This window comes from Zophobas morio, unplaced genomic scaffold (genome assembly GCF_036711695.1).
Source record: "Zophobas morio isolate AGI-343-1 ecotype UQ-CSIRO unplaced genomic scaffold, CSIRO_AGI_Zmor_V1 ptg000014l, whole genome shotgun sequence".
NCBI classification, from domain to species: domain Eukaryota; kingdom Metazoa; phylum Arthropoda; class Insecta; order Coleoptera; family Tenebrionidae; genus Zophobas; species Zophobas morio.
In genome coordinates this window covers 11,065,226-11,081,060 of record NW_026972119.1, presented here as the reverse complement: position 1 = coordinate 11,081,060, position 15,835 = coordinate 11,065,226, and the positions used below count along the sequence as shown (strand labels likewise).

The 15,835-nt window shown below is 31.6% G+C and overlaps 1 long non-coding RNA gene across 1 annotated transcript in view; it reads left to right on the top strand.

The window, feature by feature from the left end:
- LOC135129277 (uncharacterized) overlaps positions 1–15,835 on the top strand; it is a 399,410-nt gene that overhangs the window by 307,390 nt on the left and 76,185 nt on the right. The window contains exon 3 of the long non-coding RNA XR_010280545.1: positions 3,718–4,305. This is a non-coding gene — a long non-coding RNA (uncharacterized LOC135129277). The remainder of the gene's footprint in view (positions 1–3,717; positions 4,306–15,835) is intronic.

Here is a 15,835-nt window from a genome sequence, read left to right as displayed (position 1 = left end):
TAGGGGGACTCATTCTTAATTTGACGAATAAACAATTTTGTGATGACGTGATTAACATAGATAATACTTGTAACAAACCATTACAAATGCAAGGCAAAAAATACACAAGTGGCAAATCGTCCCATAGACTCAGACTATATTTCCCTAGCTCGGGAAGTAAAAATTGTCTTGATTTCGATGAGTTTGTCGCCTCAAAATAGGGTACTAAAGTTATTGATACAACCACAATCGAACAAGATGTTTTGAATATTATTATTATTATTATTCTTATTAAATAAAGGTGGGCGTGTTCTCACGTTTTCGAAAAAGTGGGGTAATTTCATCCAAATAAAAATTGCTATGACGTCAAAAATATAGATAATACACAATGTGAGAGAAAAAAAAGAAAGAAAAACGAAAAGCCAAGCCTGTAATCGAACGCGCGATGTCCGGTCCGTATTCTCACGCTCAACCACTAAGCCACAACCGGGATGCCTTACGCTAATCGTAAAGTACTATTATGTGTGCATTGTGTTTTTGCAAAAATTTCGACGGTAAGGGAAATACTCAAAGCAGATTCGTAAACCACATTTATAGAGGACGTCATCAAATTGTTGGTGGGAATGATTAGCAAGATTTTGGTAAGTATTTAACTATCTACATTTTACATGATACTTCTAATATATGTACAAAATTTGACAACAATCGGTCCAGCAGTTTCGGAGATTAAGTGTCTAATAAAAATGGATACAGACAGAGTGACAGAGAGATGGAAACGGGAGACTACTTTTTTCGTACTGTAGGGGTCATGAAACGTCGAGAAAATATAAAAGTGGTCATTCGTCCGATGGACTCGACTACTATACTTTCTTGGCTTACGCTCGGGAAGTAAAAATATGCTAAAATTTGGATCCCAGAGCAGGAATTAACGTGGAAATAAAAATGAGACAAATCAAGAATCGAAACATTCTGGAAAATTTAATTCCAAAACGAGTTTATCCTGACACAGTATAGCAGATTCGCATTTTAACTAAAGAAAAGAAAAACATGTGTAAAAGAGCAGTAGATGATGTAAAATAAAAAGAATGCGATACTATTTAGCGAGAAACTTATTCAGTATTCAGTTATCAATTTTTACATACATGAAAAGAAACTTAGAACACCGAAATTTTGACAACCTGATCTAGACGTCATTCTAAAAATAGAGGTTCTTGGGAACAAAAATTCAATAAAATGTCATTTGTTTCTTCTGCACGAAAAATCGAATGTAAAAAATTGTCTAAACATATAGGGACATAAGGAAAAAATTGCAAAAAAAATAAATAAAATATGCAACAAAAAAACGTCAAAAAATTTGATACAAAAATAAGACAAAATTACCGTTCAAAATAACCTTCATAAAAGACAAAAAAAATGTTAAAAAAATAAGACCTAATTTAAAATTAGTGCAAAATTGTAACCTTTAGGCTTCTTCTTCTGCTATAGTTTAGCGAATACCCTCGTCTTCATTTACGAACCCACTGCAACAAAAAACACATGAGATGTATACATAAAGAAAAATACCATAGAAGTTAATATCAACTTTATACATACTAATTTTTAATAACGTTGTAATTCAACATTACACAGGTTTAGTAAGTAGGTAGGATTTAAAAAGTACTAATTAGAAAAAGTTTTGAAATCACAGTATAAATTCTAAGCAAAATTTTACATTTACATCACATGATTCTTGATGAAAATGAATAAAAAATCTATGAAACAGATTCAAAATACACAAAAAAAAGAGTTACAGATATTATTTGCCTAAAAATTCGCTAACAGATGAACGGAAACGGAAAATCGATGTTTTGACTTCATAAACTGGAAAATGTCCAGAAAACAAGAAATGAAAGTTTAATAAAAATAACCCTTTTACAATACTTTTGGAATTTGAGAACATTCTAAAGTTAATTTTACCGAAACTTCAATAAACACTTCTCAATAATCTCAAACATTGAAAGCCACTTCTTTCAATTAAATGATTATCAGAAACGTTTTTTTGCTGATTTACTAGTGAACTTTTAGTTCTATGTCCCAAATACAAAAATGTTTTCAAAATAATTCTGAAATTTAAAAAAAACAATAACGATAATTGCGATGAATAATATTATTAATTTCAGTGATGCGTAAAACAAAGACATAAACATAATGGGAACAAATCAAAATTGGATTTAATTTTTAAATAATTAACGTTGGATTTGTACAATACAACTACTTCTCCCTTAACATCCGCATTTATATATCAATTTAGAATTAAAGAACTGAAGAAATAAGACACAAAACATTGAATAATAGACACTTGCCCTTAAATCCCGATTTCCTTTCCTCCCGCGCCGATCCTTGCAGACTCCTTCCTCATGGGCACATCACAACACTCACCTTTCATTTTAAGCCCGAAACCAAATTATTTTTAACAAAAATAAACCTCTTAAACAAACTAATTTATAGACCGCACCCGCCCTAAACAAAGTTGAGAGCGACAGAACTCCTTCGCATAACACGAAAAATGCACAAAAAATTCTCGCCAATACCTTATCATCAGACATTTTTTGCGGAGTTTTTTCACATCGATGCAGCGCACAGTGAATGAATCTTAATTAAAATACTGCAACATTACTCATTAACAGAACATTATTTTCGCGCTGTGTGCATGAATAATAAATTACGAATTTTACAAACATTTCGCCAAAAACAAATCAGAAAACTTGAGCTAAACACGTTTTTCGAAAATATTTTATTTTTCGAGAGTTAATTAATAACCCAACGCAGAATTCATAATACTCATGTAAAATCAATTAATACGTTAATCTGAAAACTGAAATAAATGAAAATAAAAAAATATTTTTACCAATGACGTAATTGCAAATTTAAGCGAGTTGTTGGAAATGTCTGCTTCTGTTTGTGTTTTCAAGTCAAGAGCTTAATATTTGGAAAGTAAAGGATCTGACTAATGACAGTATTGGCTAAATTAATTATGGAGGAGAAACTCGTGAAAATCAGAAATGATAATTTTGCATTCAGCAAAGATTTAATTAAATTTGAAACAAAAATAAGCATTTGGTATAATCACCCTTCAAAGGAGTCAGTTCCTTATTTAAATAATTAATTAACCTGAACTGAATTAGGTCTACCTCTAATTAGCTAATAAAAACTCACATAAATTTGTGCGACAGCGGTTATGTTTTCAACTCTCCTGAAATGTCTCAGAAGTGATGAAAGAAACTCAATTAACGTACAAATCAACAAGAATTTAGTACTTTTGCGAACTTATAGTTCAAGCATAATGGGAGTTATCCTTTCAAGTTCTGGCACGTAGGCATAATGTAATCATGGTGCTGAATACATCCCACATAAATATTAAATATTAGGAACGGCTTTAATGCGATGATTTATTTTTAATTCGGATTTGAATTGCATTAGCCGGGCGTGTAACGTTTGAAACGAATAATTAGTCATAGCAGATTAATAATCCGATGGTTGTGAATATTGGATTAACATTTTCGTATTGAATTTAACCCACATAAGATTCGAAACGCATCAATACCCAATACTTGCATGTTGTACCGTATAAATTATAGAGCAAGCTGAAATTGTTTGTAATTTGACATAACGTATAAGTGGGTAATTGTCTCTAGTTAACATTATCATTGCTACAGAGCTCCATTATAACAATTTGTAACTTGGTATCTTTTGTTGCAGGTAAACCATGCAAGGACAAACATTACCGTATCCAGTAATTCCTCGAAGTCCATAACAAGATGTCGTGGTACCCGACAATGAATAAATAACCACATTGTGAGAAATTTCAGGACGTCCTTAATTCCTTCAAGTGAAACCGAAAGTTTACTGTTCGGTGCTAGTCTTTTGAAACCTGTCAAATCTCTTTTTCAAATCCCCGCGATATTATGGATCCTTTCTTCGAAAGATTATCCAGGAATTCAAGCCCTAAACAAACACCAATTCCGTCGCACCAAAACCGCCAGAGATAACTCTATAAAACACCTATAAAATATAAAACCATCAAATAAACAAACGCAGGCGACAATAGCTTGAGCAAACATGGCCCAAAGACCCTCCAACATTTTTTATTATCCTTTTATCGGGCTCTTAGCCACCGAGCGCTAATTGTTTCGATAAACAAGGAGCATCATCTGCATAAAAGGGAAATTTTCGGAATTGGTCCAAGGACGTGCCCTCGTACCCTTGTTGCGGCGTAACTAAATCGTCGGCTCCGAAGCAAATCGCCGCTGTATTTGACACCGGTCGTTCTTTGGAAGAACGTTAATGGTGAGTATTGAAAGGGAAACTCAGGTGGTCCAGAACAGGATTTGGGCCAGCGAGGTCGCTCGGAATAAATCGTTACTGTCACCGGATGTAAGTAGGTTTTTAAGGGCAACTTGGGAAAATAACCCTTTGTAGATGTACCGCTACATCCCGAAAACATGCTCGCCTTTGTATCTTTCCTATTATGGCATGCGACCGGTTTTGTTTGTGATTAGCGGAGTGCTTTTTCCTGTTTTTGTTACAGGCTGTGAAAATGTAGGCATAATTGTCGGGCAAATAAATACGTGTTGACGTGAAATTATTCCATTGATTAATTTGAATACAATAATTTTGAGTTTCAGATGTAATAAAATAAAATTATGCGTGGAGTAACGCTCATTGTTCTTTCCTGTTTATTACATTTAAGCGTTCGACTGGAAAATTTTGTTGTTGCGGTGTTTTCATTAAAATTAACGCTGTCAATTATGTTTACCATCCATTGTACCGTACTTGTTATGATTACAAATAATCCAGGAGTTAAATTTAGTTTCACTGTCAAAAGTTTTTAGCACTTGTGAACGCTACTGGTGAAAAAAATCTGTAACTTGCCAAACGGTATTTTTTGATAGTTACTATCTATTTATGACTTTATTATGAATTTGTTTCTAATGGAGCATATACAGAGTGTCACATTAAATTATCACTGGAAAAGTAAAAATTGTCCAAATCTGTCTAGTGCCGTTATAAATCAATCTTGTCCAGATAAGAAAGCAGAAGTCAGTCAATGCCCTCTGAAATGTGGCAATAATTTATAAGCAATTCGGACATATTTTGACATTCTTAATAGACTGTATTGCCAAAGACACTTTCCCTAACTTGCATTTAATATAAAACATTTTCCAGTTGAAAGTAATTTAACGCAATAATTTTAGTAGCAACAAAAACTAAACAACACGATTTTCCCAAACCCATGAAATTAGATTAAGACATTTCGTGCAGCTGCCACCTTGATCGTCAAATTTAATGCAATTCTTTAAGGTTGTTGATACGCTGAAGTAAATGGATGAGAAGTAGCATCGATCTGAGCTCCACAAGAATCAGTGGCAAAATAATGCCCTGTAGAGAATACAGTCGAGCACTTCTTCGTTTTATATTATTTCTAAATGTGCTCAATCTTCTTGAAAGATACATTTTCGTTTATAAAATTTTGTAACCTAGTGTTAAATTTTATGCAAGTGCTTCAACCATTCTGTTTCATCAATTTTGCAGAAATAACATTATATGAACACAGTTCGGTGCTTGTTGTCCTTGAATCATTGAACGTATTTTGTAAAACAATGCAACAGGTCGTTTTTTCGTAATACCGGCAGACCGTCATTTTAACTATTGATTTAAATGGAATACTAATCGAGGTACTTCTAATCCATTCTGCAGAGTAACAGTGTCGCTATGAATTTTTTCAACTTTTTGTTTATTGAAATTGGAAAAAAAGATATTTTGTAATTTTAAAAATTACATCCTGATTCTCCTTTTCAAATTTTCTATCAGAACTAGACATACTGTCTGTACTTTTTTATATTTCGGTATGTTTTACACTAAGGTCAACAATTTCTAGCGCTTATTCTTTGAATATAACCGATTTAAGGGGGTTATTATCCTTTGGATTTAAATTTACTACTAATATTATTGCTATTGGTCTTCTTTGATAATGAAACATTCGCTGTCTTTGCCTTCAGTTGCTGAGTCGACTACGGTCTAGTATAAAATCATATCCTTCAGTATTCGACTTTTATTTACTAACTTAAATAACATTTTAGTTCCGGGATGTAGGGCTCTAAAGCACCAAAAAAGTTTAATCTTGTAAAAATTGTTGTAAAAACGAATATACTGTTACGAAATAAACCCATGCGACCTCTCGGTACGACGCCTATGGGCCGTCGAGAGATTTTTAGTATGTGCGGTGATTATGGGTCATCGTCGGTGACGGTAGCTAGGCGGCGTTCCATAAAAACAAGTCAGAAGCGGGTTACCGGAAGTCGCGATTGCGGCCCAGAAAAACCTCGAAGCGGCGTTCTCGATCCATCGAGTGAAACGTATAGGTTTAAATTGAGGCCATCGTCGAGAACGATTATTATTGAGTCGAGTCGAGTCCAGCGAATGTTGAGAGAAGCCAGCCAAGTTGCGCCGGAATTATTTTGTACATAATTGCTGTGTAATTAGACGTGTAAATTTGAGTTACTAAGAAATAAATTGTTGAGTTTTACCCACGCCGATTTTCTTCACTGATCAACGTAACAATGCAATGAACCAAAAACTAAGTATGGTCTCGATTAGAAATTAAACTCCCTAATGTGGTAATAGAATCACTAAAGATCAAATATTAACTGCAGATTTATATTCCCTAAAAAACGAGTATATTTCAGATAAAAGTATATTTTATAATTGTTATTTGTAAGTACAAGTCGTATTGTTAAATTTATCAAAACTGATGCAAATTGTATACAAGGTGAGTTATTAACCTCCTGGTCCCCTTTATTTGATTTTTGAAATTTTAAAGCGACGTTGCCACGTTAATCTAATTTTCTTGAATTTTATAGCAATGCAAGGGCTTTTAAAAAATCGCTATAATGTTATTTTTAAGATCTGTGTTACATAATGTAATGTTTATTAACGGTTAATATATCTTTACATAGATTTAAATATACGTATATGTGTTGCAATATTGTACGGACGATAAGCAGAGGTATGCACATTGTAGTGGTATCAATTATATCAAATTTTAATATACAGAGTGGTTATAAAAAATTTAAATGTCACAGTTTTGAAACATCGTTGTTTCAGTTTTTTGTTACTACCCCTTACTTTAACTTTTGTTCTCTTTCTTTCAATATCTCCGTGTGTCTCTCATCAAAACAGTAAAAAATTGCAATGACTATCGACTTTAAATTTAGAAAATAATTAACAAAAACAGGAGGCAGTAATAAAATACAAGCTGTTCTATTTGAAATAACTAAAATATCGATTTTTGAAAATTGTAATATTTTTTATAAACACTGTGTATATTTGTCTAAATTTTATTTATTATTATTTTGTGAATTCGTCCATTCTTAAAAAAATTAAAGGAAGTAGTAATAATGTAGTAACCTGTGATTTCAAAAGACTAAGTTGTGTGCAATGCGTCAAAAACAGGACATTTAGTGGCTCACCCTGTATATGTATTGTTAGCCTTCCAACGAAAGTGAACTTACGAATCTCCCACCACCTGTAACAACGTAAGCAACAAAGATGTGTCTTCACAGATTGATTTAAATACTTGCAGAAGTGGGTTTAATGAGTCGTCAGAGTCACATATTTTCAACTGACCCACGACCACATTTTTTTTAAACGAGTTTTATCCTCTTGAGTTTGGTATAATGATGACAAGACAGAAAGTTTTTCAAAACTTGATAGAATTGGCTGGACTTTTTTAGTCTTCTATTTCTGTAACACCAGCAGAAATCGTCCATCACTGAATAATAAAAATATCGCAATTTTTATTTTTTGGTAACCTCTGTAAAGTAAAAACCAGTGTCTTAAATAACTTTTTTGACTTTAATTTTTCAATTCTGATTTGCAATTTTTCGAGTTTTCCAGTTTAAATTTTTTAGTTTTTAAATTATCAAATTTGATTATGCAGTTTCATTTGGAATAACCCTAATATTTACATTAAAAGAGGTGATGTCATCAAAATTGTGATGGGGATGAACAGACACATTTTGATTAGCGACTTATCAAACAATAATAACCCCAAAAATTTTTAATTTCTAAAATAAACTGTAAAATTTAATTCCATTTTGATTTTTTTTTTTGGAAAATCTGTACTAGCAAGGTCAAAAATATGGGTGCTCTGATAAACCATAAGTGTATAGGCATAATATGTTGTACAATGATTAGCGTTTACCACGTTTACGATAACCTTAAACCTTTTTCACGATTTCAGAACAGTTAGTTTTACATTCCCTAAGATAAGTTTTCATTTTTTTTTGTATAATTGTTGTAGCTAAAAAATTAGGAAAATTTAAATCTGATTAAAAATTTTGAGGTAAAAGGTAAGGAAAATTAAGTCGGATTTACCTAGCAAGATTTTGAAATGACGTAATTAAGTTGTTGGTTGGAATAAAATAGACTAGACAGATCGAAACTGGACACCAGACATATCTAGAAGATATGAAACATGGAATATAAATATAAAATATTGTATAGTAGCTTACTATTGGTCATCTAATCGTTGTTATTCACTACCACTATACACACTCAGGCGGAGAGAAAACATGAAACTTGACAAGAAAACACAACCTTTTGTGGGGGATTTTTTGTGTTTTAGACAAGGATCACTTGGTCGCCAATTCAGTTTTGGTTACAAATGAGCTTGCTACCCCTCAACATGTGGAGAGGATTTGTTGATGTTAGTTGTGTTGTTGGGATTTTTCGTGTTGACTCATACGCCAAAGTTCACGAAACTTCCTGGAAGAGGGCGGTCGCTAGACGTCGTGTCAACCTGAAAAAACAAAGAAAACAAAAGGTGTTTAGTAGGAAGAATTTCACGATTTACCATAGGCAGATTTTGAGGTAAAGTAGAGTCCGGCAAACAGTGAACTCTGACTTATTGCAAACCAAAAATAAATCGCTTAAGATTATGGCAATGATCCTTAATGATAATATACAACAGGTTCCTTTCCTGAAAGAAACAAAGGTTCGATGAAACAGCGGGTAGCGTTGTATTATTTCGTTGATATAAATATATGCACACCATGGGACTTGCTTAATTTTTTTTAAACGGAAGTAAAAAAATGCATATTTCATTAATTCAAAGTTTAATTATAAGTATATATAAATTTTACATTTCTTATTTTATCTGAGTTTGGGTCATTATTTTTGAATGTCCGTAACTGAATAAATCAAGTATAGTGTTTTTTTTTTCTTGTAGTCACTGAACACACAAAAAAAAATGATGAAAAAAGACCCACTGGAAAATTTTTATAATTTCCAGACTCATGTCATCAGCTGCCGACATCCCGGGTCCAAAAGTCAATTTTTTAACCCCCTTCATGTTAGTTGGTATGATGTATACCGAAAAACATGCACATTTCCATAATTGAATTTGCTCGTCGCGCAAATGGGTAGGGGAGTACTTAGCGTCTAACGAGACCCATTGTCACCAACTGTCCTTGGCATTCCGCATTATTAAATTTGGCGGCGTGTCAAATCAACTAACAGTATCATGCGTGTCATAAATTCGGCATAATCGAAGCGACTTGCATATCGGCTGTCATAAATCGCGACGTTTCGCCGGCACCGCCCCCCATCAGGACTGCGACAGCCCCACAATCGCGCCATCCATGTATGACGTTGGGGTTGCAATTGTCGACAGATGTTCGAATGTTTGTGTCGCGGAGCACTTGATCGCGGTCAGGTAGCATCCGCGCACATGCGCTTGACAGACAGCTGGTATTCACGGACCCTTTGCATTATCACGAATTAGAGGGGAATTCTGTTTGTTTTCGTCAAGTGTCATTTCATATTCTGGCGGTTGTGTTGCCATTTTCTGAATGTGTGGGGTTTGGTTTTAATTATAATGACATCGATGAATGAGCGGGAGAGTGAGCAGCGGTTTTTGTTTCGGGGTTAAAATTTCCTGTAATTGTTGCGATTATGTCAGGGTAGGTTTTTCGCGAAAAAGGCGAGGGTGTAATTTATTATATTGTTTTTTCGGAAAGGTAGAGATGCTTGACCTAGTTCTGTTGAACAGTGACAGTGATGAATAATAGGGGGCACAACTGTCAATTCCACTTTCTGGGAACTAATAGTATAACAAATAGGGAGCAAAGTTCGGATATGCCGAATTTTAGGTGGTGAGAGCGATCCTTTTCCCAGTTTCTGGAGATGAAACTTCTTGACTTGCAACATTGTTTTATTCGATGTGGAAAGGAATCTGTGGATTGTGAATTTCCAAGGAAGAGTAATCAATTAATACTCTTTTGTCACAAAACTGTCGAAACACACTGTATAATAACTGTTGAATGGTTATAAATTAGATAAAACTGTTTTAGTTATATGGAATTAACTTAGCATTCGAACTTAATTCCTGAAAAATTTCAAGAAATAAAAAATGTTACTCCCAGCAAGGATAACATGCGTCATTTTTTTCAATTTTCGATGGCTTCGCCAGAAATAAGTTGGACATTTTATAAAAAAAAATAATATCAAACGTGAGGAAACAAAAAATGAAATGTTGCAGACAATCTGGGAAAATTAGAACACAGTGCTTGAAAAAATTGGTCAAAGGTTATTTCGAAGAACTTCTTTAAAGAATTATAAAAATTTCTTGCAATTTTTTGTTTTCTGATGACCTTTTTTGAGAATGAACCAGGTAAATAATACTCTCCCAGCTTTTTTCAGTTGAATTTTTCAATTCTTTAATTTTTAATTTTTTTTTTTTTTTGGTTTTTGAGATTGTCGATTTGCAATTTGTCGGGTTTTCAAGTTTAAAGTTTTCAGTTTTTCAATTTTCCATCTTCTGAATTTTACAATTTTTAGATTTCGCAATATTTCATACCGAGTTTCTCGAGTTTTCAGTTCTAATTTTTGATTTTCCGACTTGCAGTTTTTCGTTTGTGGTTTTTATTTTCTTTATTTTTTCAGTTATGTATTCGAGTATAAAAAATGAATATTTCGATTGTATAACTTTTTGTTTTTTCAATTTAAATTTTTTCAAATTTTCGAGTTAAAATTTCCCGAGTTTTCAATTTTTAATTTTACTTTTTTTCGATTTTTTAGTTTTTCATTTCTTCCAGTTTTCGATTTCCAATTTTCTTTTTTGAATTTTATAATTTTTAGATTTCGCAATATTTCATACCAAGTTACTCGTTTTCAGTTTTAATTTTTCAATTTTCCGACTTGCAATTTTTCGTTTCTGTTTTTTATTTTCTTTATTTTTTCAGTTCTGTATTCCATTATAAAATATGAATGTTTCGATTGTACAACTTTTTGTTTTTTCAATTTAAATTTGTTCAAATTTTCAAGTTAAAATTTCTCGAGTTTTCAATTTTTAATTTTGCAATATGTATTTCGATTTTTTAGTTTTTCATTTTTTCCAATTTTCGATTTCCAATTTTTCGTTTCGTTTTTTTTTTATTCTTTCAATCTTTCGGTTTCTCAGTGCTCTGATTTTATAATTTTTCTTTTTTCGATTAAAACTTCTTCAATTGCTGGATTTTTTTATTTTTAGATTTTTCAACCTTTAAATTTCTTAATTTTTCGTTTTATCAATTTCAGATTTTTCAGTTTCATCTTTTATCAATTTTTCGGTTTCCATGTTTTTTCGTTTCTTCATTTTATCACATGAAGTTCTTAGAGTTTCAATTTTACGGTTTTTCAACTTTTGGATGTTTCAATTTCTAGATTTTGCTATTTTTTGAGTTGTAGTTTTACAAGTTTTCGATTTTTCAATTTTTGGTGTCTTCAATTTTCGACTTGTCATTTTTTGTTTAAATTTTTTCCCTTGTTTTTTCAATTTCCCGGTTTTTTAATGTCCTGATTTTAATATTTTTCTTTTTCTCGGCGTATTATAAATTTTTTATTATTATTATTATTAAAATTTCTCAATTTTTAGTTTTATGAATTTTTCGATTTGCAATTTTTCCTTTTCGAATTGTTCGATTTTCAATTTTTCGATTTTTTAACTTTAGATTTTTTAATTTTTTTTTTCAATTTTAGGTTTTTCTGTTTCATGATTTTTCAGTTTTTCATTTTCTCAAATTTACGATTGATAATTTTTTGTTTCGGTTTTTCATATTTTTCGACTTTTAAGGTTGTAATTTTATAATTTTGTTTTTTAAATTTTTTGATTTCCAATTTTTCAATTATTCTTTTTTTTGTTTCTTGTTTCATGATTAAATCTTTCGGTTTTTCGGTTTTTCAACTTTTAGATGTTTCAATTATTAGATTTTGCAATTTTTCGATTTTTCAGTTTATCGTGTCTTCAATTTTTAGGTTTGCAATTTTGGGTTTCGATTTTTTGTTTTCTTTATTTTTTTCAGTTTTATTGGTTTTTCAATGTTCTGATTTTACTTTTTTCTTTTTTCAATGTGAAATTTCTCAAATCTTGGATTTTTCAATTTTTCAATTTGCAGTTTTTTAGTTTCCAATTTTCGATTTTTCAATGTTTAGATGTTTTAATTTTTCGTTTTTTCAATTTTTGATTTGTAATTTTTCTAGTTTTCGTTTTAAATTTGTAATAATAACTACAATTTTTAAGATTTTTGACTTTTTAAATTTTACGATTTTAAAATGTTTTTCATTTATTGTATTTTGCAATTTCTAGATTTTTAATTTTTCCTTTTTAATTTTTTCAATTTTTTGATCTTTCAATCTTGCACAGTTTTTCGACTTTACAATTTCGACGATTCATTAATTTTTCGATTTTACATAATTTTTGGGTTTTCTAGTTTTTAGATTTAATTCGTTTTTCCGCGATGTCTCAATTTTTAGTTTTAGTTAATTTTTCGTCGTGTCAGTTTTTCGAATTATCAATTTTTTCTCGTTTTTTTTTATTTTTCAATTTTTCGAATCAAAAAAATGGAAAAATCGCAAAATTGGAAAATCAAAAATGGAAAAACGAAAAATTATAAAATGAAAACATTTAAAAATCCAAAAATTGGAAATTAAGAACTTGAAAAATCGAAAGAAAAATATGAAGAAACTTAGAGATCGAAAAAGTGCAAAATCGTTAGAAAGAAATATTGTAAAATCGAAATATTGCAATCGTATTATGAGAAATCCCAAAATTGCAAAATTGAGCAATTTAAAAGTTGGAACATCGGGGAATTGAAAATTCAAAAACTGAAAATTTGCAAAACTGAATAAAGAAAAAATTACAAAATTCGAAAGAAATATTGATAAATCAAAAAGGAAATAAAAATCAAAAACTTGTAAAACTGGGGAAACGAAAAATTGAAATATCGAAAAATAAAAAATTGAAAACTGAAAAATCGAAAAATGAAAAATTGTAATATCGAAAAGTTTCAAACTGAAAAATTGCAAATTGGAAAATTGAAAATTTGTAAGTCGAGAAATTGAAAAATTGAAACAATTAAAGTTGGTAGAATGAAAAATTATAAAACCGAAACATTGAAAAATTAAAGAACAGTAACACAAAAATGTATGATATCAAAAAATTGATTGAAGGTAATAATTTCATATTTTTGAAAAATTATAAGAACTGAGATATGAATGTAATGTTAAAGTAAATGTAAAGAAGCGTGCTATGTGTTTGTTTCAAGTGAGTTTTTCATTACAAAATTTTGTGATGACGTCATCAAACTTTTTGCAAGGTTATGTATATTATTTTGGATAGACCCAGCATAATACTAATAATAATCCTCTATTCATAAATTTCCTGGATGTTTAGTGTGAAAATCCAACACTGATTAATGTGTACAAGTGCAAGAGTATCTTATTTTATAAAATAAAAAAATCCATATTATTGTAAATTTTGGTGTTGGCGTCATCCGATACCTGGTGGGGATGACTAGTTAAATTTGGTTAGTGTTTTACCATCTACATGATGTTCCTAATATACACAGAAAATTTGATAACAATCGATCCGGTAGTGTCAGAAATTATCTATCTAATAAAAATTAGTACAGACGACAGACAGACAGACGGAAAAGTGGCAAACCGCCCGATGGCTTCGATTACTATACTTTCATAGCTTACGCTCAGGAAGAAAAACTATTCACAATCGAGACTGAAACGTCAGAATACATTTTTACCAAAGCATTCGTTCTACGATCAATGTTGAGTTACGTTGCAACAAAATTTTACTATAAAGAAAAGGGGTTCCTACTTGATTGTGTTCGGTATTAATGTCGAAAAACTATGAATATTTAGTTATTCAAAACTACCCCCTAAATAAGCAAAGTATGTGTGTCGCCCTCCGAGTTTAACAGTTTCCAAAAACTTTTGTAGCATGCATAGTTTACGTTGTATATTACGTAAACTCCGAGGGTGTGTTTTTATGCAGCACCTACAAAAAAACAAGGCTCGGTGGAGGGCAAACACATCTGCAGGGAACTGCTCCACACACAGCGAGTTAAAATTTAATAAAACTCAAAGAAGAAATATTTTTACAATTGTTTCCTCCGCGCCATAAATCAAGTGCCAGCAGCACCAGTTTTATGATCTTTTAATAACACACCCTTATAGCAGTCCGTTTGGAATACCATTTAAAAAAACTCTATCGTAATTGTTACGCCTTTGAAATTCGAGCGAGGGATTGAGTGACGCTCACATGTGGTCTCTTATTATTTATTTTAGTACCACAACGACAGTTTTTATCGTTTTTATTATGTTTACGTCTAGGGAGCATAAATATTAAGTGTCTCGTAATCGACACCGCGGGGATGAACCTACCGTCCATTGTCATACCATAAGCACACTTTGCATACATGGGATCACACTATTCACAATCAAGCATTTTTAGTGGCGGACGTACAAACGGGAATAAATCAATGTCGGTTTTCACATTTGTGCGAACATAAACGTTCGCGCTGCTTCACGGTTGCCATAATAAACAACTCGAAACGTCTCATATCGTATGGCTTATTGCTAAATCCAGTCATTATATTAAACGGATATGCAGTGTATTACTATGGCAGTTCATCATGCAGATAAGGGCGTCTGAGGGAAATTTATCAGCCGGGGGCAAACGTTGGCACGCATATTCTCTAGTTCTAGGTCGTGGTGGAGGAGAGCTTGCATGCTATTTTCTGAAGAATCGATATCGATTGTAGGCGACTTATAGTTTTTGAGTTATGGTTTAAATGTCCTTGACTGGCAGTGACTGAATTCATAGAAAATGGTGTACGTGGAGTATCGACAGGTACACGTAAGAAAATTGATGATGAATTAAAAGTATAAGGGTTGTGGAATTTGTATACAGCATTGTTTTATATAAAAGTGTGTATATAGAATTTTTTGTTCTAGGAAGAGTTAGTAAAACAGCAAAAAATTTGATCATAATGTTACTAGGATTTACAAAGAAAAAAAAGTACCTTATCCAAAGTGGTGAAGGATTTGGTTTTTCTATGTAAGAAAATCAATGACAGAAAATCACACGATAGAAAATCACCATATGAAATAGTATATTCTCTAGATCTAGAAGAAACGTGTACTTTTCTTAAAGACAGTGAAAAACGCTAATAATAATAGACAATTCTACTTACCAATCTAGAAGAGTGAATAGATCAGCAACAGAATCGTTGACTAACCATGAAATTGTTCAGTGATTGGGTCTATGCTTTATTTGCTTCTAGTATACTTACAAAACATAATATAATAGAATACATTATTCTTACAAAATTCCCAATTTTATATTCTACTGAAGATAGCAAAACTGTTTCTTCCTTTTCAAGTGGCTTAGTTGAATCTTTATTTTTTTGTTTTGCTCTCTCTTTTCATAATTTTTCTTCTTGTGCTCCTTCTTACTTTTGGAAATATTCTTTCTATTCGTCTG